At 36.4% G+C, this 25,926-nt stretch overlaps 1 protein-coding gene across 4 annotated transcripts in view; it reads left to right on the plus strand.

The window, feature by feature from the left end:
- Positions 1–3,999: 3,999 nt before the first annotated feature.
- The window catches only part of LOC149238674 (protein argonaute PNH1-like), a 147,457-nt gene continuing 125,530 nt past the window's right edge, over positions 4,000–25,926 (plus strand). For 2 of the 4 annotated variants that reach the window (XM_089373145.1, XM_089373143.1), the window contains exons 1-2: positions 4,000–4,085; positions 4,261–4,350. The gene's annotated coding sequence lies outside the window, so the exon portion shown is untranslated. Of the gene's footprint in view, positions 4,086–4,119; positions 4,351–25,926 lie in introns of those variants that run through there. The other 2 variants (XM_089373144.1, XM_089373142.1) reach the window with 1 other exon arrangement.

Genomic DNA, 25,926 nt, shown 5'->3' on the forward strand with positions numbered 1-25,926 from the left:
CCTCGAGAGTTTCCCTTACATAAACCAGGGATGAATGAATGTGAGTTGGTTCGTGTGGTCAGCTTCTCCATCTAGCGCGGAATTAGGATCTATGGCTACATTTCCATTCATACAGGGTCATAGGCATTTATACATAGCCAATTGCTAGTGTTAGTTGCGCTGGGCTGGGAGAATAGGATGGAACCGGGAGCTCCCTTTCCCGTCTTCTGCATCTATGTTTTTCTTTGTTTGAAAAATAACCACTTATTTTGAACCAGTCTTGCGGTACTTGTTACAGAAGCTGAGGCAAATACTGAAGCAACAACGGAAGCATACTCACAAATTCCAGTTACAATTGAGCGTTGGGATGGGTAGAAGCAGAAGGTCTTTATGCTTAGGTAACTTCTGTATTTTTTCTTCATGATTTATTTTCACTTTGTAGTCATTCACTTTGCAAATTATGGCTCTCCGATGCTATGAAGCTTTTGATGTTCAAACTCATCGATCACGCTTGTATGGATAATAAATTCATGTTGCAGATTTCCTTCAGACTGATCTCCGGTGCTAATAAAAACTATGAAAGTTTTAATGCTCAAACTCATTCAGCTCATCAAGCTCAACGTTGAAAGATGAGCATGCACAAAGCCATGTGGTTTGGTCTCTGTGTGGTCTGTTGGCAGGTTGGTGGTCTGGTGGCAGGTTTGTGGCGTGCTACGTAATTTACCAGACACATATGTAGCATACAAATATGCGAGACACATGTGTAACGGGATATATCTAAAATGCAAACCAAACATTTCATGCCAATGAATTAATGTTGGCATTAGTTTACACTCCTGAAATATATGAACAAAAAAATACACATAATATATGCTTTGTTTTGGTTTTCCTCTGGAAGAGGCCAAATAAGACGATGAAATGACAAAATTATGGTTGAAATGAAAAAACTATGGGTAAACTAATATTAATGCCTACCATTTTGATTATTATAGTCTTAACCATGCTTTGACAGGGACTAATAAAACATTGTTGATGCAAGTTTCTAGGAATTAATGCCACTTATCCAGTTCCATCCATTCTAAAATTTAATTCCTCTAACACTAACGATTAATTAAAACAAAAAATAAATAAAATAAATTAATTCACAAATACTTTGTATCAGACTATATATATAGTACAATTAATTGTGAAAAAATAAATGTATATCAATAATTTTTTGTAAGTTTGACAAAACTATAATCTTCATCATGTTCAATATATATTACCTCAATGGAGGTGGGGAACATTACAAAGTGCCTTAACAAAGCACTCAATCACCATCTATCCAAAACCCCATGGACAAATGATTTTTTTATTAAAGTCGTGGATTTATTAAAAATCAATAGTATTGAATAGAGATTTACTAGTTTTTACCCTATTTAACTATGAAACACTGTTTGTTTCAACAATTTTTAAACAATATTATTGATAAAAATTTATGGCCTTCATCACATGCACCCAGTGATGGAATTTGACGGGCAAATAGCCCGTCAAATAAAGTCAATTTTTTTGTAAAACCGTCACGATTTTTTGTTAAAAATGTGAATTTTTTGTAAAACAGTCACGATTTTTTGTTAAAAATGTGAAGATAGAGTGGGAAGCGTGAAAATAAGCAACGATCAAATTTTTTGTAAAACCGTCGAGATTTTTTGTTAAAATAGTAAAGATGGGGTGGGATGTGTGAAAATACACAAATTTGATGGGTAAGTTTATTTTGAAATTCCAACCCTGCATGCACCAAAGCCCTTCACATGTAATCAAGAACGTTGGTTTTTGGAAAATGTGAAGGTCTTTGGTCCATTTGATCAAGGCTAGGCTATTGATTTTTCATAGAAACCAATAACTTTTATTGCATTGGACCAAAACGTGCTTTAGCTAAATGTGAAAAGCTTTGTCTAATATAATCAAGCAATTAGTTTTTACCATAATTTTTCATTAAAACCCATTGAAAAAATATTATATTATACTTAGATACTGAAAACGTAAAAAACATTATGTGGACTTGATCAAGCTCATTGTATTTATTCAATTTGATCTTATTTAACCTTAAAATACTAACAATTTGAAAATTAACTTAATGATATTTATTTAATTTTAACCACCGTGTGTGGTGCACTACAAATACAAAAATTCCGCATACATATATATATAAAATGATTTGACCTTTGATCACATTTTTGCAACTCATCAAGGCACTTGGGTTTTGGAAAATGTAAAGGATTTTGGGTTGATGTGATTAAGATCGTTGAGTTTTTTTTACAGAGATTAGGGGAATGATCACTATAGGCCAAAGCTAGTTCAATTTTGCTTTAGAGAAATCTGAAGGGCTTTGGTATGATATGATGAAGTCCATTAATTTTTATTAATAATTTTGATAAAAGTAATTGTAAAAAATATTATTATAATATTTAAATATGAGAAATGTGAAAGGCTTTGTTGGGATGTGATCAATGTCATTGGTTTTTATGAAAAATTAGGGCCTTAATTATATTTGATTAAATATGGTGAAAAATGTGCATGTATCGAACTAAATCTTGTGAAAGTTTTGATTCGATGTGATAAAAGCATTAATTGTATTGTGAAAAATTAGCCACTTTGATTAATGTGACCAAATCTAGTGAAAAATGTGCATGTATCTAAGGAAGTGAAAAATCATCTGTTTCTCCCTTGAAAAATGTGCATTTGACCAAATCCCCCCAAAACATGTGAAGGGTTTTGATTCGATGTAATAAAAACATTAATTTTATTAATAATTTTAATTGAAATTGTTAAAAAATATTATATATATATATATATTTTATTATATTATAATATATTTAGATACGGAAAATGTGAAAGACATTGTGTGGACGTGATCAAGACCATTGTATTTATTCATTATGACGTTAGTTAACCGTAAAATACTCCCATTTTAATTATGTGTAAAATACTACCTATTTTATTTATCTGTAAAATACTATTGATATCTATTTAATTTTAATTTTAACAGCTATATGACTTACTTAAAAGATTGCCATATATATAATATTATTTTCAGTGGTTTGACTTTGATCACATGTGAACATGTGAACAAAGCCCTTTGCATGTAATCAAGGCCATTGGCTTTTACAAAATGTGAAGGATTTTGGTTGGATGTGATCAAAGCCATTGATTTTTTTTTATAGAAAGTAATGACCTTGATCACAACAAACCAAAGCTATAAAAAAATGTAATTATAGAGAAATATGAAGAGCTTTGGTATAATCAAACCTTTTTTTTTATTAATAATTTTGATAAAAATAGTAAAAAAATATTATATTTATAATATTTGGATAAGAGAAATGTAAAAAACTTTGTTAAGATGTGATCAAGGTCGTTGGCTTTTATGAAAAATTAATGATCTTAATGCTGTTGGCTTACCAAATCTGGTGAAAAAGGAGTTGTCTATAATGCGACTTTTTGGAGATTGCGGTGATGGAATCCGGCGGAAGAAATTGAGGTTAAATCTTGATTTGTTGCAGTTAAAATGGTTTTTTAACTGCATATTTGGATTCAGCACCCTCGAAAACCCCTAGGACGCTTTCATCGTGCAGAAACTAGCTATCAAACTTCCGATTCCAATAAATTCCTGCCGGATTTCGACCGGAAAAACCCGCGGGAAAGCCTTTCAAAAAGTCACATTATAGACTATTTTGGTGAAAAATGTGAACATGCATCAAACGAAATCCTTGAAAATAATTAAATCTCTTTAAAAATCTGAAGAATCTCTTTAAAAATGTGAAGAATTTTGATTTGATACGATACCAACAATAATTTTAGTATGAAAAATTAATGGCCTTTATTACATCAAAGTGAATCTCGTTAAGAGTATGGATTTGAAATGCTGTGAAAGATGTGTGTTTGACTAAATGTGAAGAGTTTTAATTCGACGTGAAAAAATGTGTGTTTGACTAAACGTGTGTTTGATATATCTATTGTGATATAACGGCATCTACACTCGCGATACAGTTATTGGACGTCGTAGTCGCACGGCTCAGGTCACTGGAAACTGAGGCTGTCACTTTCACCACGAAGTCCAAATCCAGCGGGTAAGAAAATTCGTTTCAACTTCATTTGCAGTATTTCAGAGGCTTATTTTTGCGTTTTTTAATATTTGTTATGGTCTCAGCTTTATTTATAACAATTATTTGAACTTGTCTTTGGAGTTTCAGTGGTGTAGACAGAAATGGAAGATTACTTATAGTATGTTTTCATTGCTTCCAGGGTTTTAAAATATATTGGAGATTGGGAGAGAACTTGGAAGCTAACCTTTTTGGCCGCTGAGCTGTACGGCATCTGCGTTTGATTGTACGGGTGAGAGTCACGTGTTACAATTTTATGGTCTGTTCAGTTTTGTGTTAATGATTTTGATGATTTCTTGTTTGCTGAGAATTCACAGAGTATGTTTCTACATGCCATCTCTTGTTCTGCCTGGTGTAGCTTTTATGCATTTTTTTTTTATTCATTAATTATGGCTAAAATTCAGTAAGGCGTGCTGACTTCTCTGTTTGGAGTTCAGTTCAGTGGAGTTGTTGGTTGAAATCTACTTGGCATTTCAAGTTTTCTTTGTTCAGAGTTTGACGAGATCATATAATTTCCTCTGTTTAGTTTTTGTTTTCGAGAATTTTGAATAGGAGGATTTTAAGGTCTCGTTTTTGGAAGTTTAGGAAACTGCTTTTCGTTGTAAGCTACTTTTTCTGGGAGCCTGCCTCATTTTGTTCAATCGATTTATGCACGATTTCATCTTATTTACGTTGAGCTTTATCCATCTTTGAGCATTTGTTTCTCTAATTTTCGTTATGGCTGCAATAAGTTTATGATCAAATTTGTTTTTTCTAGAATTTATCAGGATTCGCGGCTGAGGCTTCCTGGTCTTATCTTTACCATTATTTCATGGTTTTGGATATGATTCCAAGGATCTTCATTTTACCATGTAAATTTGAAACCATTTGAGCTTTATGCACGTTTTGAGGTTTTCTTTTATTTCTTTGGACTGAATTTTACTTTTCTTATTGTCACTTGCGGTGAAGATTTGTGTTTTTTTATGAGGGAAGTCTGGGTGTGATGAAGTTAACTGCACTGAACATTTACCCTTTCTCTAAGGTATTTTAGGTTCCCCGAATTTTTTTTGCTGAAAACCATGGGTTTTTTGAGACATCTTTTATACATTCTGCATCGATTTTCTTTTTATTTTTTTCAAGGAATATGTTAGAAAGTCTGCATTGTGCTTCTTTCTTTTTCCCTCACGAAATTTATGAAGGGGCTTTCAGCTTTTCTTTTTTCAGAATTGCTTTGGATTAGTTTTAGCTAGAATTGTTTGGCAGATTTTTATTAACTTCTTGCCGTGTAAAGGAGTTATTTGTAGAAGATTTATTTGGCTCTATGAATTATGGTTGTGAAAATTACTCCTTTTCTTTTGGATGAAATTTTTAAGGTCCGGCTTATTCGATTCTTGAGAAGTCTGTGCTTTTGTTGCATTTATATATCTATATAGGGCATTCTGTGTCTTCTGGATTCCATTTGTGACAATTCTTGAGCGTTGAACTTCCTTTCGAAAGTTATGTAGGGTTTTAGCTTTCATTTGTTGAGACTTTATTGGGATGTTGGCATTTTCAAAGTACATGTTCATGGCATATACGAAGAAAGTATTGTTTACTTAATGGGGGAGTTATCAAATACATTACCATTAGCTTTTTTTTTTTTTTTTACATCAAGTATTAAAATATTATAGTGCCTCTTCAAATAATCTCTATATAGTGTTGGGCTATTAACATTCATTTTAATCTTCTAAGATTAAATTCCTAACAACACCCAAACTTCTCAAATAACCTCTATATAGTGTCGGGCTATTAACGTTCATTTTGATCTTCTAAAATTACAATTCCTAACAACACTCAGACTTCTCTTAACACAAAATAACACTTTTTATGTTTACCCCCTTCAAAGACAATTCAGATCAACACTTTTGAAACAACTAGATTCAACATTTTTTTTAAATGTTCATCTTTTGTCATCAGAAGCCCAATGCCACTGAGTTCTAGGACTCTTCTCAGTGCTCCATCTCACTAGCATAACTCTCGATCTGAAGTTAGGCTAGCCATTGGACTCCCATAGAAAATCAATGATCCAAGATATTTCCCATCACCTTCTTTCTTTTAAGGTAGAGTTAGTCTGGACTCCCCTAACCAATCGATCAATTTAACACCGGCTTCTCATATTTTGCGATCCCAGATTCCATGTCCTGATTTGATTTCTTATTGTTATTGCCTTTAGTTTTTCTACCTTAGTGATGCTATCTTTATTAAAAGGAGACTTTCTTTGACCTCCTCTTTTCCTACTCATTTTTTTTTCTGCCATGAGGGTTGAGATTGTGTTCCCTGAGGATTGTGAGGGAACTTGACTGAGACTGAACACTATGTTGTTATAATATATGGGAAGATTTATTCAGTAATGTTGCTTTGTCTTAATCGTTTTCAACCTCAATGTTTACTTCAGCTAATTGCATCAGTCCTTTCAAGATGTTTATATGACTAGGCATGGTTTCCTGCTGGCCATCATTAAACCAAATATATGCTTCTTAAAAGTAAAATTGATGCTCTGTGCTTTTGACCCAAACAACCGTCTTAAGCCGTTTGTAATTTATTTGGAACTTACAAAGGATCTTTGAGACAAACATAAATACCCTCAGGTTTTTCTTTGCCTCATGTGCATCTGAATAACATGCCCTAGGGAGATTACATCTGCAAAATTCTTGCCCTGTATCGTCAGGCTTTTGCTCTAACAGGGCATATTCTCATGTTTCATGGTATTATATGGCTGCGTGCTATGCAAGCATTTTCAAACTTTCAATGCCATTGCTTCCAACAATGATAAGCTCAAGCATCTTAGTTCTAGACTTACAGTGTGAAACTGCTATTGAAAGCATTGTTTGTATGCAATGCTTAAAATCGTGATATATGTCTGCACCATAATCCTGCCTTATGCTTTCAAGGGAATGATGCTGCTACTGCATGTACAAGTTGATGATCGAGGATTATTTTGATAAGTCAATTTGTACGTTGCCATTGAGAGGTCTATGAGGTAGCTTGGTCTGCTGTTGCCAAATGATTCACTGCATGGCCTTGTCCTGCCACTATATAATTCATTATTTGGTTCCAATTTGTTTGCCATATACTTTTCTGTTGGCCTGTAGATTGAGTTATACGTTTGAAGTTTGTATTCTGTCTTAGCTGTTGTGCATTGGAATAATATTTTTTCCTCACATGATTTTTCTTTTTATGTTGTCCGACCGTTTTGCTTTCTTATAATACTTATTCTCATAATTTTCCAAACTCTACAACTTTAGCCTTATAAAGAGTTTATTTAATAAAGTACTCCCTTTTAAATTCAGTCAGTTTTTGAAACTTGGACTTTCCTAATATCAGTCCATCATAACATGAGAGAGACACATACAAAGAATGTATTGTTTAGTTATTGATTTGATACCACTATTGGTATTTTAGAAATACATGATCATAACATGATAGAAGGAGACATACAAAGAATGTGTTATTAAATATTGATTTAACAAAGGAGTCATCAGATAGATCATCACAAGCATTTTTTATACAAGAGCAATACGTTATTGAAGTACCTTCTCAGCTTAACCTATATTTAATGTTTAGCCGTTAACAATTATATTGACCCTCTAATATTAGGACTCCTAACAACACTTTATTGCATTTACCACTCTAAAATGGGACTGGCCTTTTGTTTTGCTGTTGTCACTGGCCTAGAATGAATTCTTTTTTTTCTTAGTCTTTTCTATTTGTCGAATGTGATTTGGTATGTTTGGAGGAGATTGTTAAATTTTTTTTTAGGGTTTTGTAGAAAATTCTCCTTTACCTTTGAGAGAATGCTTGGAGTCTGCGGTTTTAACTTTTGGTGTATTGTATACGAGTCTCTAGGCAGTTTGCATGATGGGCTTTTAGCTTTTTTTTTTTTGATGAGTTTGAGTCTTTCTTTTGTAATTTATCTGAGAATTTTTTGGTTTTTTTAAGAGTTGCTCAAGGCCGAATTATAGTTTGTAAATTTGTTGTTATGGGTTTTATAGAGCTCTAGGTTTTTTAATTTTTGGTTGAAGGTTATCTAGAAGGTTTTCTATGCTATGGACCATGTGTAGAAAGATTTGTATATTTTATGAACTTTGTGTTGGGAAGCGTCCACAGCTCCTTCTGTCAGTCTGCAATATGTGACTTCTGAATTTTCTTGATTTGTTGAGGATTGTTTTAGACAACTTGCATAATGTTCCTAACATCTTTTAGGGCTGGATGAATCTTACGGGGAACTATTTGCTCCTAATCGTCCTCGGGTCTTGAGAAATTTAACATAAGGATTATTCGAAGGGAAAAGTATTTTTCCATATGTTGTCGTGGAAATTGATTAATTTGCTTCAACTATAAATTATATTTTTACCAGTTAAAAACCCCAGTAATGCATTTTATTCATACGCTGTAATTTAAATTAATTTTTAGCAAGGAAATTACTAGGAAATAATTTTCCAGTTTACTGAGGTTAGGAAGTTTAACATGGTATCAGAGCTTGCACTCTAAGAGGGAGGCTAATCAAATTTGCAACAGATCTAGGCAGGTTTGAAAGTTAACAGTTTGTAGTTGTAAAGTTTTTGTGGGTTTTTAAAGGACCAAACAAGATTCACACTAGTTTACAGCTGATTTATTCAATTTGCAGTGAGATCTTAGTAGATATATAAATTAACAGTAAAATGCTTGCGGGTACTTGAAGGAATAAGCACATGACAGTTTTTGTTCAGATGTAGAAATGGCAGCAACAAGTCTTAGATTTGAGGACAGGTTGGATGGGGCTTCAAACTTATTGCCCTAGAAGGCAAGGGTCATTGAAGGAAAATGACCTTTGGGAAATTGTGGATAAATTAATTCCTTCATCGACAAACCCAATGTAGTTAGCATCTCATGAAACGGACATTAGGGCTTAGTGGGTTATTATTGATGTAGTGAAGGATTATTTGATCTCTCACTTGGCAGAGGGATCAAATTCCACACGAGGACAAAATATACTAGCTATGTCATTTGTAATTTTGTAGAAATTGAGATGGAGGAGCACCCTATCTATTCTAAGATATGGGGGAAGTTTTACCTCCTCTTTGAGTCTCAGAACTATCTTTTTATCTTTTTCCATTACTTGACTAGTGATGCTTAGCCTTGCCTATGAGGGAGGCTTTGAGGCTTCATTGTTCTAGGTTGAGATCACCCCTTTGGTCAGGCATCACCGAAATGATTACATCCTTTTCTAGTGCAACGAGTAGATAGGGATACCATAGGTACGACAACTAATAATACCATGCTAGCAAGGTATAGACATCTGAGTCCAAGGGGGGGCTTCTTGCCCCACTTTGACAAAACCCTCAAGAAGTTGTCGACTTAGATCTCAAGACAGGGCATGCCTTTCTAGTAGCCAAACCTCCCCTCCTAGACAACATCTCCATTGAGACAATAAGATATGATGGACTGTTTCTTATTTTAGTGCTTTGGGATAGTCCTCTATCACAAACTTTTTCTTTTCACCCTCAGATGGTAGGAGAAGCATTTATAGAAGTAGATGACCTTCAAGAGAGTAGTGTTTCCATCCTCTTTAGGTGATGGGTCCAACAAGCATTGAGGCTTCTTTCCTTTCCCTTGTACCCTCTTTGAAGGAATCCTTCTAAGGAATTTTGATTTTTGGCCCTCAAGTCTCCATGTAGTGCTCTAGCTTTTCCAACAACACTTTCTTTTCTTTTCTAGCTATTGGAGTTTAGATCTACTTTTTGTCTTTATATAGGAGTGGCCCTTGCACTTGCACTGTATATTGACACTATTGTACTTAGTAGTTCTATTGACCTATTTGTGGTCATAAATTGGACTCTAATAAAAATATCTTATCTTATGATATCGTCATGGTATTAGAGCTAATGTGACACTTCCTTCTCAATCTTGCCTTGTTTTTAAACTGTGTTAGGTTTGAAAATGTGTTTTCACCACTCGTTTCTCGGACGTCAACAATAATTTAAGGTTTCCTACCCTTTCTTTTGGAATTATCTTCCTTATTTTGCTATTGGTTGGGTTCTTTAACATGTTTGATGGGTTATTTTGCAATTTTTATCCTCTTTTAAGGTGGCTCACCTTTTTCTTCTTGTAGCCAATCTATTACAATTTTTTTAGCCTAGTATTGGTATTATGCAATGTTGCAGTAATTGTTATCAGGATATTATCGGTGAGGGGAAAAAATTGGAAAAATTCGTAAAAATCGGGAAAAAATCGTAAAATACAAAAATATTCATTTTTTTTTTCATTTTTTTAATATCTAAAACATCTACAACATAAAATAAATACATTGACACATAATTATGATAAAAGAACTAATATATAAGATGTGTAATATCATTTCAAGTGCTACATCACACATAACAGTGAATCATGTCCTGAATAGTAAGTCCTGACTCTTGAGTCCCAACTCAACCTCAGAATATAAAAAAAAAATATAATAATGTATCTCATATCATGAGTCATAATGTCATATACAATGAAATGAACCAAATAACTGAAGTCTAATACTACTGATTTCCTCTGCCCCTCTTGCGATAAAATGCAATAGCTTTCCCTTTCCCTCTAGATGTAGACGCTGGTGGAGTTGGCAGTGGACTCTACTGTGCTATAGAAGCTGAAGAACTAGGAGCTATAGGAGGTAGACCACGTCCTCTACTGGTGGCAGGGGTAGCCCGGGTAGGTGGTGTCACCTCCTCCTCCTGTTGCTGCGCCTCCTCCTCCTCCTCCCCGTCCACTACCTCCTGCTCTAACCGATCATCGACAGACTCCATGAGAGGCCTCTCGGCCTCAACCCTTCATGCAACAGTGGTGTCAATCCCATCCAATGAGATGGCCTCCATATCAGGTATCCTCTCAAGTTGCCTCACCCACAATCGAAGATTGTAGTAGACGTAGACCATGTCATTAAGTCGTTGGGACTCCAACTTGTACAAAGATCATGAAATAATAATTATAAAAAAAATATTGTTTAATGAATTCAAAAAATTATTTGGAAATTTGCAATATTTTAAGTTTTAAGTTTTAATTTTAATCTGTTGCGCTTCTTGTTGTGTATTTTTTCAAATACACTCCAGTTGCGCTGCATCTTGAGGAGCTATATGTTTGGCTGAGGATTCGAATGGCAAGCTTTTGCAGAAGGGGTACCCTGGCACCATACATTCTCCACCATGCATCTACAACAAAATTACAAATAAAATTTTAAATAAACATAAGAAAAAATGAAATTTGAAAGTTGAAGCAAAGTATGAAGTTATGAACTTGAAGAGACAATGAAATTTGAAACAAACTAAAAAATACCTGGCATTTTAGTCGTCCTATCAGTCACAGCCATGTCAAAGCCAAATGTGCCACCTGCCATCCTGTATGTCTCAATTTCTTTGGAGATTTCTGTATGTTCTGTTGGAGATCGCACCATCCTCTGAACACAAGTTAAGAATCCATCCATGATCTCAGCATCAAATACGAACCCACATGGGTAAGAAAATGCGGGGTTCAGGTAGATCCCTGCAGCATGAATGGGATGATGGAGTGTGTTGTTCCATCGTTCATCAATCACTTCCCATAGGAGGAGTTGTCTCTGAAACCCCTCATCTCCCTTATCATCATAGTAGGCCCGAATGGATTCTTTGGCCTTGTCCATGGCCTCATACAAATAGCCCATTGCGGGCTTCTCACCATCAACTAATCGAAGAACCTTTACCAAAGGTTCAGTAATGGTGCACACCTCCTGCACTCCCACCCAGAAGTCTTCCTGGTATGAAACTAATTTGCATATGGCCTCTCCCTCTGGTTTGCAGCTCATTGTCAAAGCACGCCACTCCTCTGAAAGAAACATTCTCTTCACATCCCACATAGAATTCAAGAGGGATTGAAGAGATATGAAACTAGTGGCAAACCGTGTAATGGCGGGGCGCACCAACTCTTTGTTGTTGGTGAATTTTCTCATCAAGCTAAGTACAAATGTATGATTATATATAAATTTTGTAATGCTTTTTGATGACTCAACAATATCTTTGACAAAGGAATTTTCCCTATGTCCTCCAACATCAAATCAATACAATGTGCACACAAGGTGTCCAAAATAAAGTAGGATGCCTCTCCATAAGCATCCTGCCAGCAACAACATAATTTGCAACATTGTCCGTTATGACTTGGACAACATGTTCTGCATCCACCTCCAAAATAAACACATCCAGCAAATCACATAAAGTTTTTGCATCTTTGATATGTGAAGATGCATCAACAGATTTCATAAACATTGTCCCCTTGGGACAACTAACCAAGAAGTTTATAAGGGTTCTCCCCTTTTGGTCGGTCCAACCATCTGACATCATAGTGCATCCTGTTTGTGCCCATGATGCCCTAAACTCCTCCAATCTTTTGGTGCAGTCAACCTTTTCATTTTGAAGAATCCGACCTCTAAAGTCATCATAAGAAGGGATTTTGTACCCTGGGCCAATAGTTGCAATAACATCAACAACAGGCTGGAAAAATGGATTATTCCTTGCAACGCTGAAAGGAATATCACTCCAAAGGAAAAATTTGGCCAACAACTTGTTAGCTTGTTCTTTATTAGTTTTTTTAAGCATTGAAGTGATAGATGGTTGTGAATCAGGCGTGGTTCTAGGAACAAAAAATGATGAGGCAACTATCGGGTTGGTTGTAGATATTGATGCTGAAGTAGAACCAGTGCCACTTCCTTGTTCACCTGAGCCTAACATAGTCTTTGCTAGTTGCTTCTTCATTTCTGCTTTGACCTCTCTATTGTGCTCTAAATTTTCCAATGATCTCATGGCTTTTCGGATGATTTCCAGATTTGTATTTCTGCAAGGCCTTACATCAAATCCAGGGATTTGTGCAAGGAGATACTTCAATCTATAAACCCCCCCCGACATATGCTGCCCACACAACTTGCAAGACAAGTTTATTCTATCAAACCCTCCATCAGGTTCACCAAATTCCCACAGAGGGTCCAATTTCCTTGGCATGTTTGTAACTTGGTTAAAATCTTGACTCTTGAGTTTTAAATTTGTAAGATGAATTTTGAACTTTGAAGTTGAATGGTGAACCTTTGGCAAAATAAGGATTGCAGTTTTACAAAAAAAAAAAAATTACATACATGAGTAACATGACAAAACACATTGAATTTTTGACAATTTAACAAACAAAAACACCATCAAATCAACTCAAAAATATTTGATAAACCAATGGGTTATCCAAACCCAACCAAAAACAAAAAAAAACCAAAACAAAACACATAAATTTGGTGCCCATACCGGTTTGCCGGAGAAAATTGATCCTCTCCTCCTCAACTCTCAATCCACTGGGGGTTTTGAGTCGTTTTCTCCTCCAATCAGCGCCCAATCGACCAAGATTTTTCTCCAAGGGGACTCCCAATCCACCGCTGCCGCTGTATGAACAAATGAATAAAAAAATCGATTTTTGGGTGTTTATAACTCGCTCTACGCTGGCCCCATGATTAAATCACATTGAATCGCGATTTTATCGTAGTTATTGCGATTTTTTCAGAAAAAACCGCCAAAAAAAAGCTCACATAAAAATCGGGCTATTTTATCGTCGTTTTGAAAAAACCGCGATAAAACGATAAATCGCGATTTTATCGCGAGCTTCGCATCACTGTTATTATGTATGGCAAATGGTTGCTTCACTAACTTAATGAGCCCAAATATCATATTTATGGTGATGAAATGATAGCTCTTCTTCACTACAAGGAATTATGGAAGCTACTTCTACCTAAACGTGATGACAACTATGACCTCATATTTTTAAAGAAGGATGAGGCCTTGTGGTTGATCAGTATTTATGTGTAGCTAGAGCTTCTTCATCACAACAAGGATAACATGAATGCAAAGTAGATTTGGGATGCTTTCCACAACTTTTTTTTTGTGTAGTGAATGCTACCCAAGTGAATTGAGTTAGAATTGAGCTCTCCAATCTTAAAATGGAAAATTTCTCTACTATTGAGCAATACATTGGCAGGTTGAAGAACTTGAACTTTGACATTGTTCAATCGGGTGGCCAAGGTTTAAGGGATTCTAATTGTGCTATCATCTTCTAAAACATGCATCTTTTCCTCAAGGAGCTTGTTTCAACTATTTTAGAGTATGTATTTTCTAAACTTATTCAGTCACCTTAAGAAATTTGGGTGAACTATCCAATGGACCTCTACAGATCAAGTTCATTGTAAGGCATTTTCATTATACATGAGTCTATGGGGGACACTTACAAATCCTTAAACAAGAAGAGGATGACCTACTCATATTTTTTTAACCAAAACTAGAAATTTGTAATATTGAAAATATGGGTGATGAGTGGAACATGTACATTGGGTTGATTCAAGTAGTCATTCGTAAAACATTCTCAGCCAAAAAGTAATTGATTCCTCAAAATTTCTAATGTTTGGTATATCAAAATTATTATGTTGGTCAGGGAATATACGATAAAACACTTTCAAAATTTTACAATACTTGCAAAGCATATTAATTCATCTAGGAAGGGGAATTATTTTCGAAACCCGTGCTTCTAAACTAGAAAGGAGGGGGGGCATTTAAGTCTGGAAGCTCTTGTGCTCTAGAGTTGTTGGAGGAGTGTTCCTTACTGGTCCTATTTATTGATAACTACAATTCTTCCACTTGCTGGCAAAGACTGGACACTTTGTCTTCAACTTTTTGCATGGTGGTTATTCGTTCAATTAACAAGTCCATACATTTGGTTACATTGGCTATAATTTGGTTAACTTGGATTTGACTATTTTAATCATCCGTAGAAGGAAAATGCAATCATTCACTGTTCTAACTTCTCCTTGAAAGGTGCCATAATTACTTCTTTAAATATTTCCCAACCTCAATTAAACGATAAGGAGTAGAGCTGAGCCTTTATAGACTGAAACTTCATTTTTTTCCTTCACCCAATGTGTCTCACTAGACGAAGCACCTTTATAACTAGCCAAACTATTAACTGCCTCATCCTAGCAACTATTTGTATCCTTATCCAAATTATCAAAATTTGAAACCCAATATTAATCTTATTGCACTAGATGCTCCCTAGAAAGATAAGAGGATTCACTTGAAAGGGTAAGTACTAATTGCAAGAGAAGCATATCATGAATTTACCTTCAAGATGACCTAACAATGGGAGTAAGAGTCTCGGTGAGCTTGGAGACTACTTTTTCTCTTCACATCACATGGAGCCCAGTTATACCCTCCAACTAGTTCACTGCCACCCCCAACACTTGAGATTTGGACCAGTTCTTTGAATACCCATTCTTTCTAATTACTTATTGCATCCAACAACAATATATTGCCAAAAGTCCACAAGATGCCCTTGAGAAAGATAAGATGATTCACTTGAAAGGATAAATACTAATTGCAAGGGAAGCATATCACAAGTTTACCTTTAGGACAAACTGAGATATGGAGCAATTTAGAGTCTAAGTGAGCTCGAAGACCACTCTTCCCTCTTATGTCACATGTAATCCAATTATACCCTTCGATTGGTTCATTGCCATCTCCAACACCAAAGAATTGGACCAAATCTTTGGATACCACTTCTAGCCAATTTTATGTTCCAACCAACACTATTACATTGCCTGGAGCATTCAAATTTAAGAGATAAAAGTCACCTTTTCCCTCGAGGATCCTTTATTCCTCTTAGATTGAGATTGACCCAACTGTAACAAAATTTTTAATACCATCCCTAGTACCATAACTCTTGCTCGAGACTCTAGAAATTACATTTAACCATGTGCATGTCTCAACTAAAATAGAAACCAATGGAATGCAGGAGACTACTAATCATAAAAAGAAAAATTCACCCTTACCTTGCCACCTTCCATGCAAATTGCCAACTTCAAGTGTTTCCATAGTTGGTCCTCTCCTTACCCTCCAAGATTTATGGAATTTTAACTCAACACTTGCTTGCATGATTACAGGTACACTCCTGATGTTATGCCAAAATCTTATTCATTGTGCGAATTACATCACTCTGATTACCTTCACATGGTAGTAGTGTGCCTAGATTGAGCCATAAACTTGAAAACATGTTGCCATTAGAACTCATTATCCCATTTGCTTTGTTGGGGTATTGAAGTATCTCCCAGATCTCACATCTTTTGAACATTGACATTATGGCAGATGCCAATTGAACCAAGGAAAGATTGAAACCCATCTCCACCCAATACATTCCACACCTGCGCCAAAATAGAGCTTGAGCCAAAGGCTTGTCCTTTCCCTACAGATCTTCTTGTTTCGTTACGGCCTATGCATGTCCCAACCTCTTCTTGGGTGCCACATGGAACACCCAACCCGAGATAAATTTGCCCATTAAATACTATAGAAGGGGCTTCAGAACTTTGACTTCATTATTCTTAATGTTTCTTGTGCTAACAAGGTGCCATTTTTCGCCAAAGAGTCAACTAAAGAATTATGTTGTCTCACTATATGATGAATCTCATAAGAATTTAACATTTTCAAGATCCTTCAAATCTTCTTAAGGATTGCCTCTCAGCCCAAAGCTTTTGGGAGAGTCCCCTTAATTAAACTATGAATAATGATTTGTGAATCCCCAACAATCAAAAGACAAGTAATTTGTCTTTCCATGGAAAGTATTAAGCCCTGAAGAAGGGTGCAAGCTTCAACATAATTATTGGGTCGATGTCTTAGGCCCCAAAAGTAGGTTAATTATGTTGTTTCATCCTGGTAGAGCATAGCCCCTCTTGCTCCTGCCACCATTGACGTACTCATATATTCATAAAGAGGCACACACTTTAAATAATAGTCTTCTCTATTCTCAATAGAGTAAAAATATTACTAGACGAATAGTTAGCGAAAATTCCCTTTTCAAAGAAGGTTAGTAATTCTACACATTTAGTTGTGCACTTTGCATTATGGTGTTCCACCTTCTCACAGTATTGGATTGCAAGTTCTGGGGAAATTTGACATATGATGAGGTACAAATGCCTTCTTTTCGACTACAATGATTAGCATAAATGTGAGCATATAACTATTGGTGTTGTTTCAACTCTCCTAGTTTTAGGATGTGGTACATTTGTCATATAATTTTAAGCATGGAGATGTTGCCTATGTTCATGGACATCGACCAAATTTACTATCTGCTTATAGCATCACACACATACACACCAATAAAACAGTGGAATTTCGCTGGATAGATGGATTATTAAAGATATCTAATATAGATTCAATGTCATTGCTTTTAGATATTATGATGAATCTAAACATCCATATAAGTTGGGGAACTCTTCCTCACCTCCTTCAAATAAATTCATTGCAATGGTGGTCAATGCACATGACAACATTAAGCTATGGCACTTTCATCCGGGCCTCACCAATTATGTATCCTTGAGACACATGCACCATCTTTCCCTATCTGAGTGTATTCCATAGATCAAACCTCCTTTATTTGTAAACTGTCACAGATTTTATATTGGAATAGTTCGCGACAACAAATCTTATAATATTCTAAAATCATTTATTATGCAAGTTATTACCTTAGATTTTAGATTTAATATTACTAGTGTATATCAAAATTATGGAAATAACTAAAATTGAAATGAAAGAAACAAGCAAATGAACACACCATCCACATACAATAACATGAGATGTGACCTAAAAAACCCAATATGGGAGAGATCCCAATGAGAAGGTGAGACCTATGCTATGCTATTTTTTTCTTAGTTATAAAATGCAAATACAAAGAAAGGGACACCCACTGTGGAGTTCCCATGGACACTATGTCTTGAATGGTCGCTAGAAAATATTTTACCTCCTTTGTTATGCTTCAATGTCCCACTCCTAGATGCTTTGCTCAAACATGGAAGAATAACAATGGCAAAAGAATGGAATCCCTTGCTTACCAAGTGGACCAATATTAAACATATCCCGATAGCCATCTAAGGTTAGGGTTGGGGTTTTTGCATGCCTCAACCCTCAATTAGTGTAAGGGATTTGGACCCTCTAGAATATTCTTGAAAGTCCATGTGTGACTAGCCCCACATTATGAGTAATGGGCATCAACGTGGCATCTAGTGAGTACCATGGTGGTCAATAGGGTAAGTAAACTTATAAGAGGCATAACTTTTACGTATGAACTTTGATTGTGGTGATTTTCACACCATTGAAAAGCTTCTAAGGTGTAGAAGAGTGTTGAGAGGTTTGGATCTATGCTCCCAAAATTTTGGCCCCCAAAAGTGTTGTTTAACGCTTCAAATTGGGTTTGAAAATTTTCTGATTCCAAATCACCAAACTTGGAACCGCCCTTTAAATGGGCCCTACAACCTATTTCCTCCAAATTTCCAACTAGATAATACGAAGATATGATAAATTAAATAATGATTCATTTCAAATAACACTACCCCATTTAGGGAGGATTTTGGTCCCCGAAAGCTTTTACTAACTGAGGGGAACATCAAGCATGCCTAGCTTATAGAGCAACACATTCTAGAAATGAGATTCTCCTTTCTGTCACCTTCTTGTACATGAATTTGGCTTTGTAGCTATTGAAGCACCTTTATAAAGTCTTCATCTTCATGTCAGGCTATTTGTATGTGTCATGGGTAAAAAGCTCCATGTGCATAAGAGTTCTCAAAGCTATAAGCTTAGATGCAAAAATGGTTGCGAATTTACTAGTGCCATCCATTTATAGTGCCTAGTTCGCTGAAGCTTACCCTGAGGCCACGAATATTGTAGTGGCTGGTGATCATGTGGATAATGGTTTCCTTGCTCATCAGATAATGCTTCCACTTCTTAATAGCTTGAACCATGGCGTAGATTTCCTTATTGTTTGTAGGGTGGTTTAGGATTCTATCATGAAACATTTCAAAGTGATAGCATAACAGTTACTTCCTTGCATGAACACTGCTCCCATAGCATATCCTCTTGCATCTGTCTCCACTTTGAAAGGCTTTTGCAGATTAGGCAATGCAAGAACTGGTGCTTTACTAATTTTTTTATTTTAGCTCATTAAAAGCTTTCTGTTGATTCTTCCCACACTAGAAGCTCTTACCACTTGATTTGTTATGACATGAAGTGGTGGGACTATAGTTATAACTGATGATATGAACTTCCATAGGTACTACGTTGTTGCAAAGCTCCTAACTTTAGTGACATTGGTAGGATCTGGCCACTTGTGAATGACCTCCAACATCATGGGTTTTATCTTGAGTTCCCCTCTACCAATCACATACTGCAAGTACACCAATATTGAGCAAATTCACTTTTCTTAAGGTTAGCCAACAATCTAAGTTTTTTCAAAGTCTATAACACTTGCATAAGATGTGAGATATGATCTTCCCATGTAGAGTCATAAACCAATATATCATCTAATTACACCATCACAAATGAATCTAGAAAGGAATGTAAACATCACTCGTCAAATGCATAAATGTAGTTGGTGGATTACACAAACCAAAAGGCATTACCGCCTGTTCATATAGAACTTTGCCTGGCCTTGAAGGTGGTATTCCAGGTGTCTTCTTCTTTATTCGTACATGGTGGTACCCTAATTTGAGATCCAACTTAAGTAATTGGCATACTCCAAATTGAAATTGACCTAACAAATCATTGATCTTGAGGGTGCCATTTCTAGCCATTAAATAGTGTTGACCTCTAGGGTTTAAGTGTTACATGACTTTGAAGCCATAGAAAAGTGTTGTAATTTGTTCTCTTATTTACTCATAATTTAAGTTGTCAATTTACATTTTATCATCATAGTTTCCGGGACTAATTCATTGTTGTTATATACGATTGTATAGCTGCTAGTTTTGATTTAAAGAGCTAGTTTATGGCATTCAAGTGTAATATCTTGATCGTGTGTGTTGGTGAACGTATTTGAGTCTCTATTGGTTAACCTAAGACTTTATTTGAGCCATAGGAACCTTTGAACTAAAATATGGAAGTTGTTATTTAATCCACCTTAAACTCTATTGTCTATTCATATCTTTGGGTGGAAATTAACGTAGAACCTTTAGGGGGAACTTAAGGTAATTGGGTTATATGACCCCTAAGATCTACTAGGGAATCCTACCTTGTTTCGGATTGTGTCCATCGCTAAAATGAGGGGAGTTGTTGCTAAGGTGATAGTGGTAATACTCCCATTGTTGTACTTGATCTAGGTTGCCTAGTGAGGCTTTGCACTAGGGTGCTAGATTTTGTTTAAACAAAGCTCACTTGGTAACTGGGTTTTCTCCCATATTGGGTATCCTAGGTCACATTTTGTGTTCATTCGTGTGGATGGTGCATACATTTGCTTGAAACTTTCATTTTAGTTTTAATTATTTCCATAATTTTGAACATTAGATTAATAATATTAAATCAGATCTAAGATAATAGACTACATAATAAAAGATTTCATGATGTTTTAAAGATATGTTGTGATGAACTATTCCAGTGGAATATCTATGGCAATTTACAAATCATATTGGTGTAAGAGTAGCTTTCTTGGGGTACTTGTAGGATCTAAAAATTCGCTAAAGAAGGAAGTCTCAAAACTTGCCATGGAAGATGAGTCTAGTCATAACAACCCTCAAGTTCGAGCAAAATAGAGGTATTCAAACCTAGAAGAACAAGTCATTGATATCTCAGGCAACATGGGTTGTAAGGTACTGAATTTGGAAAATTTCAGAATTTGATGCTAATAATACAGGCAATAAAAAATTTGAGCGAAATAACTAATTAAATACATAGCTACATACCTAGCTACTGAGTTTGAAGTCGATTCTGCGTTGTTGTAGCGCCCAATTTGCTCTTGTTACCAAAAGACCAAAACCTCCCTGCCAAACTAGGCACAATCTCGATACCCAACTCCAAAGTACTTCAAAAATTGAAGTAATTTGGCCCCCGTGCCCAAAAGCTTCAAGACCAATCAACACTTCTCTCAGTTTGTGACTCTCTAAGTAAACTCCTCTTCCCTGCACTTCATTCCCCCACAACAAAAGCTCCCTTCTCAGTCGTACGCCCTTCCCTTTATATTTCTCCGAGTCACCGCCCTTTCTTCCCTTTCTTGTCTCTTTGTCACTCCTTGTTACATGGAACTCTACATGCCTTTGAACTTTTAATGATCTTTATAGATTTGATTGTGTAGGTTCTCTTTTTTTTTTAAGGATAGGCTACATAGAATGCATTTGATTTGTTTAATTAGGGTTAACATTACTTTATTAATTTAATTGAATTTTAATTAATTTAATTCACCTTATTTATGATTTTAATTAAATTACATTATTATTTTACTCCAATATAATTTGTAAATTAAATTATATATATATATATATATTTTCTAACAAGGTCGGGTAGTTTATATATTACCAAAAGCTTTGATGGAGCAAGCTCCTATTACAAAACACTGTACCATGAAAAACATCTAAGCCATGAGATAGGAATGCAGTCTCTTCTCCTAGGCTTGTGTTCAGGACTTCATGTATTTTTATGTGTATTCTAGTGTACTGCCTAACAAACTGACCTACTAGAAAGAGAAATTTGCATGTCATGGGCTCTCTGACAGTTTTTCAAGGCTTGTAGACTGATTGTTCCTAATTTGACTGGTTCTTCTTGTCATAATTGTCCGAGTTCTCTCCTTCGTTGCTCGAAGAGTTCTCTGCTTCAGTGGGTTGAATTCCATGTGATTTGTTTGCTTGTTCTTCCTTTGTCTCTGCTTTCTGCTCCGAATTTCGTTGTGCTTCTTTGATTTTGTGTTGCCTGAGATGCTTCTTCTTTTGCTGCTGTTGACCACTTTCCTTTTGGCATAAACGGGAACCGTTGGATGTGTCAACAGATGAGGTTGTCAGAAGATTAGCGACCAAGATTAATTCGCAAAGATTGGGATCAGGGGATGGACGGTGGAGATTAACCAGAGGCGCTGATGGAAGAGGAGATTGGAGGAGCTGTCGCAACCATCGATGGTTGAGATCTACGGTCATTGGGCACGAACAAGTCCGCATGTTAACCGAGAAGAAAGGCGGGATTAAATGCGGAGATGGTATTTCGGGCAGGTTATAAACCATAAGTGGTAAAAGGGAGGGGTCACCCGATTCCACTGACCGAGCGACACGTAGCATCGGAGGAGAGAGAGAAAACCGCTTTTCGGGCGGGTAATCTCCGTGCTTGTTGTCTGCCCGAAATTGGTGGGAGCCGTCCGATCCTATGAGTACAGATCGACGGTGGGGATGAGTTGCGCAGATTTGATTGATCAGGCTAATCAACGACCGTCGGATCGAGTGCCCGATCAACGGTCCTGATTTGATCGGAGATCAGAGAAAGGAGGGAGCAGCGCTGCAGAAAAGGGTTTGGAGTGTGGGCTCGATGATAATAATAGATGCAAATGAATGATTTTTTGAAGTTCGGATAAAGTGCTCAGACGGGTTTTTTCTTTGTAAACCGATAGAGCTGAAGTCCCTGCGAACGACAGAATTGAAGGAGGGCCAACGTCTGGTTATATCAGTCAGGGAGGAGGGCTGATATAATGAGAGGGGCAGATGGAGGGCGTGGGTGCTCAGAAGGGATTTGCGCTTGCTGAGAGGAGGGAGAGAAGGGAGAGAAGAGATACGAAGTGAGCAAGCTGGGTAAGTAGAAGGGTGGGGGCTTAAGATGAAGTCTGCGCGCTGAATAGAGGAAACACTGCTGGCTATTAGAGAGGACAGGGAGGGTCTTTGAAACCAAAGTATCACTATAATAACATGGAAAATGGAGATTTCCTCGCTGAAATTGCTGCTGCGATTTTTGTGAATGTACCCTCTATTCTTATAGTGCTTTATCTCAGCCCGAAACCTGCCTTCGATGAGATAGATTGCAATGTAGTTCTTGTGACTAGGATCAGAATCTTCATTCCTGCTGTTGCTCATACGAGAGTCTGAAGTTTCATGATTTTTCCTTTGCTTTCCCATGATTTCTTGGCTGTTGCTGCAGTGATGTGTCCTTTGTTGTTTTATAACTGTTGTTTTTTGATTTATTGCTTTTATCATTGTGATTTTTCCTTTGGAATTGGTTAGCTTTAAACTTGTGGTTTTTGCTGGTTATTAAGGAACTGAGTTGTGGTATTCCTCCTGGTTTTCACAAACAAGCCCTTCATTTTTTTCACTACTTGGTTTGCAAAATAATCTGCCTGTTGATTGTGAATTCTCAAGACATGTCTGTAGTTTACATTGCTAGAGCCTTCCAAGTTCTTCTTGATTCTTCTAAAGATTCTGTTCATGTACTCATTGCTTGGTTTTTTGTTTCTTGCCATTGCCTCTATTATTATGTTTGAGTCTCCTATTATGATGGGATTTTGGATTTCTCTTTTTCTTATTATTCTTGTTCCCATCAACAAGCTGTATGCTTCTGCCTTATTATTTGAGATTTGTCCCAATCCCCATTCATAAGTGACATTTTCTTTCCCATTAGGATCGAGGATTATTCCCTTGTCCCTGCCTTTCTCGGATTATGCTTTGAAGCCCCATCAAAGTATAGACAATATCTATTCTGATTTTTCCTCCAGTTTGTCAGTTCCTCTTCACTCATTCTTATTTTCCATATAACTCTTGTGCTTGTCTTCCTCTGTCCTTTTTGCCCATTATTATTTATTATGGCTTTGCTGAGCCAATCTCGCTCTTCCTGTTGAAGAGTTTTATAGTCTGTTGGAGCTGTTCCTTTGACATTGAGTATTTCAGAAGTTAGACCCCATGTTTTTGAAAGGGTCTTCCCTATCCTTGGGATTTGATTTTTGAAAATGCACTTGTTTCGTGTCAACCAAATTTGCCAACATAGAACCACTGGAATGCATTTCCATATTCTTTGAATTGTGGCTTTTTTCTTTGTTGTGTATGGGTAGGCTTTCTCAAAGGTCTGAAGAAAATCCGGCAAGGGCTTTTCGAAATTTATTCTTATTTCCAAAGGACTTATCAGCTGCTGCCAACATTCTTTGGCAAAGATACATTCTTGGAAAAGATGTTGTATATTTTCTTCAGCCTGCATGCATAATGGGCATCGTGTTGGACCTTGAAAGCCTTTTTTTCTTAAGTTTTCACTGGTCAATATTCTCCCTTTTAAAAGAGTCCAGATGAACATTTTTATCTTAGGCAAACTTTCTGATTTCCATTCTATTTTCCAAGAATCCCACTCTTGTTGATTTGGTTGTTCTTGAAGGATTTTATATCTAGTCCTAACTGTATAATGTCCACCGCTTGGGCCCCAAAGATATTCATCTTCCTCATCATGGTGGATTGACGCTGCCCCTTTTAGGAGCTGCCTGATTTTGCTCCATTTCCCTTCTAGATTTGTCGGAATCGCTGAGATTTTCCAGTCTTGCCACTCCTTTTGGTTCCATAGAGAGATTGAGTGTAAAGTATTGAAACCTTTACCTTTCATCCACTCTTGTATGTCTTCAATTTCTAGATGAGTCTGAAGTGGTTCTTTTCCCATGATTCTGTCCTCCCAAATTGAAATTGTTTTTCCATTGCCTGGGATTTTAGAAATGTATCTACTCATTAATGGAATTGTTTTTTTAACCAGCTTCCAAACTTGGGTACATTGTCTTATTGGGATATTTCCATTAAGCAATCTTTCCCTGGTGCCATCCATATATTTTGATAAAAGAGTCTTTTTCCACCAGCTCTCTTTTCCTGTAATTAGTCTCCATACTATTTTCATTCCCAGTGCTGCATTCATGAGCCCAGGTATCCGTATTGATAGTCCTCCTTGTTCATAAGGTAGTACTACTTGCTCCCACCTAACCAGGCTAAATTTTTTGTTTTCTTGCTTCCCCCCTGCCACAAGAAGCTTCTTAAGATTAACTCCATTTGTTTGTGGGCACTTGTTGGGGCCATGATTATTGCATATTGGTAGATAGGTAGTGCTGCAAGGAGTGCTTTGATTAGTATTACCCTTCCTGCCATATTCAACCACATCATACCCTAGCTTTGTATTTTGTTTTTCATTTTTTCAATTTGTTTAGTCCATATTTTTGTCTTCATGTTCTCTTTTGAGATTGGAAGTCCCAGATAGAAAAAGTGTGTCCATTTTTCCTGTATAGGGATGTCTAAGATTTGTGAGATCCTTTGCATAGTTCTGGGGGGGGGGTATTCCATCCATATATCCTGCATTTTGTATTGTTTAATAGCCCACCTGAAACCTGTAAAAAATCATCCAGAACTTTTTTGAACTTCCTTGCTATTATTGTTGAAGCCCCTCCCAGAAGCAATGTGTCATCAACAAAGAGTGAGTGGTTTATTGTTTTTACTCCTTTTGCTATTCTGATCCCTGCGATGTTCCTTTCCTTTGATTTTCCAAAGCCTTGCTTAAAGTTTCCGCCATTATAATATATAGGAAGGGAGACAGAGGACAACCTTGCCTAAGGCCTCTTGTGCTTTGAAAGAAGTCACTGGGCCTTCCATTTATGAGGGGGGCAATCCAAGGAGTAGAAATGCATGCCTGTATGACTTCCATTATATCTCTTGAGAAACCAAGTTTCTAGAGGACAACCATTAGATATGGATGGTTGACCTTGTCAAATGCATTAGCCATATCTAGCTTGATTATGAGGCCTTTCTCTTGCCTTAGCATACTAAAGTGTACAACTTCTTGTACAATAATTATGTTATTTATGATTTGCTTGTTGGGCACGAATCCTCCTTGGTTTTCAGATATGATTATTGGAAGTACTTCCTTGATTCTATTTGCAATTATTTTTGTTATTATCTTATAAGATGAATTGCAAAGAGAGATAGGGCGAAACCTGTTGAAAGTTGAGGGGTTTGCTTCCTTTGGGATTAGAGCAAGGTAGGAAG

The sequence above is a fragment of the Pinus tabuliformis genome, chromosome 8, assembly GCF_031772625.1.
Source record: "Pinus tabuliformis cultivar Carrire ecotype Pingquan chromosome 8, CPIR1, whole genome shotgun sequence".
Taxonomy (NCBI): domain Eukaryota; kingdom Viridiplantae; phylum Streptophyta; class Pinopsida; order Pinales; family Pinaceae; genus Pinus; species Pinus tabuliformis.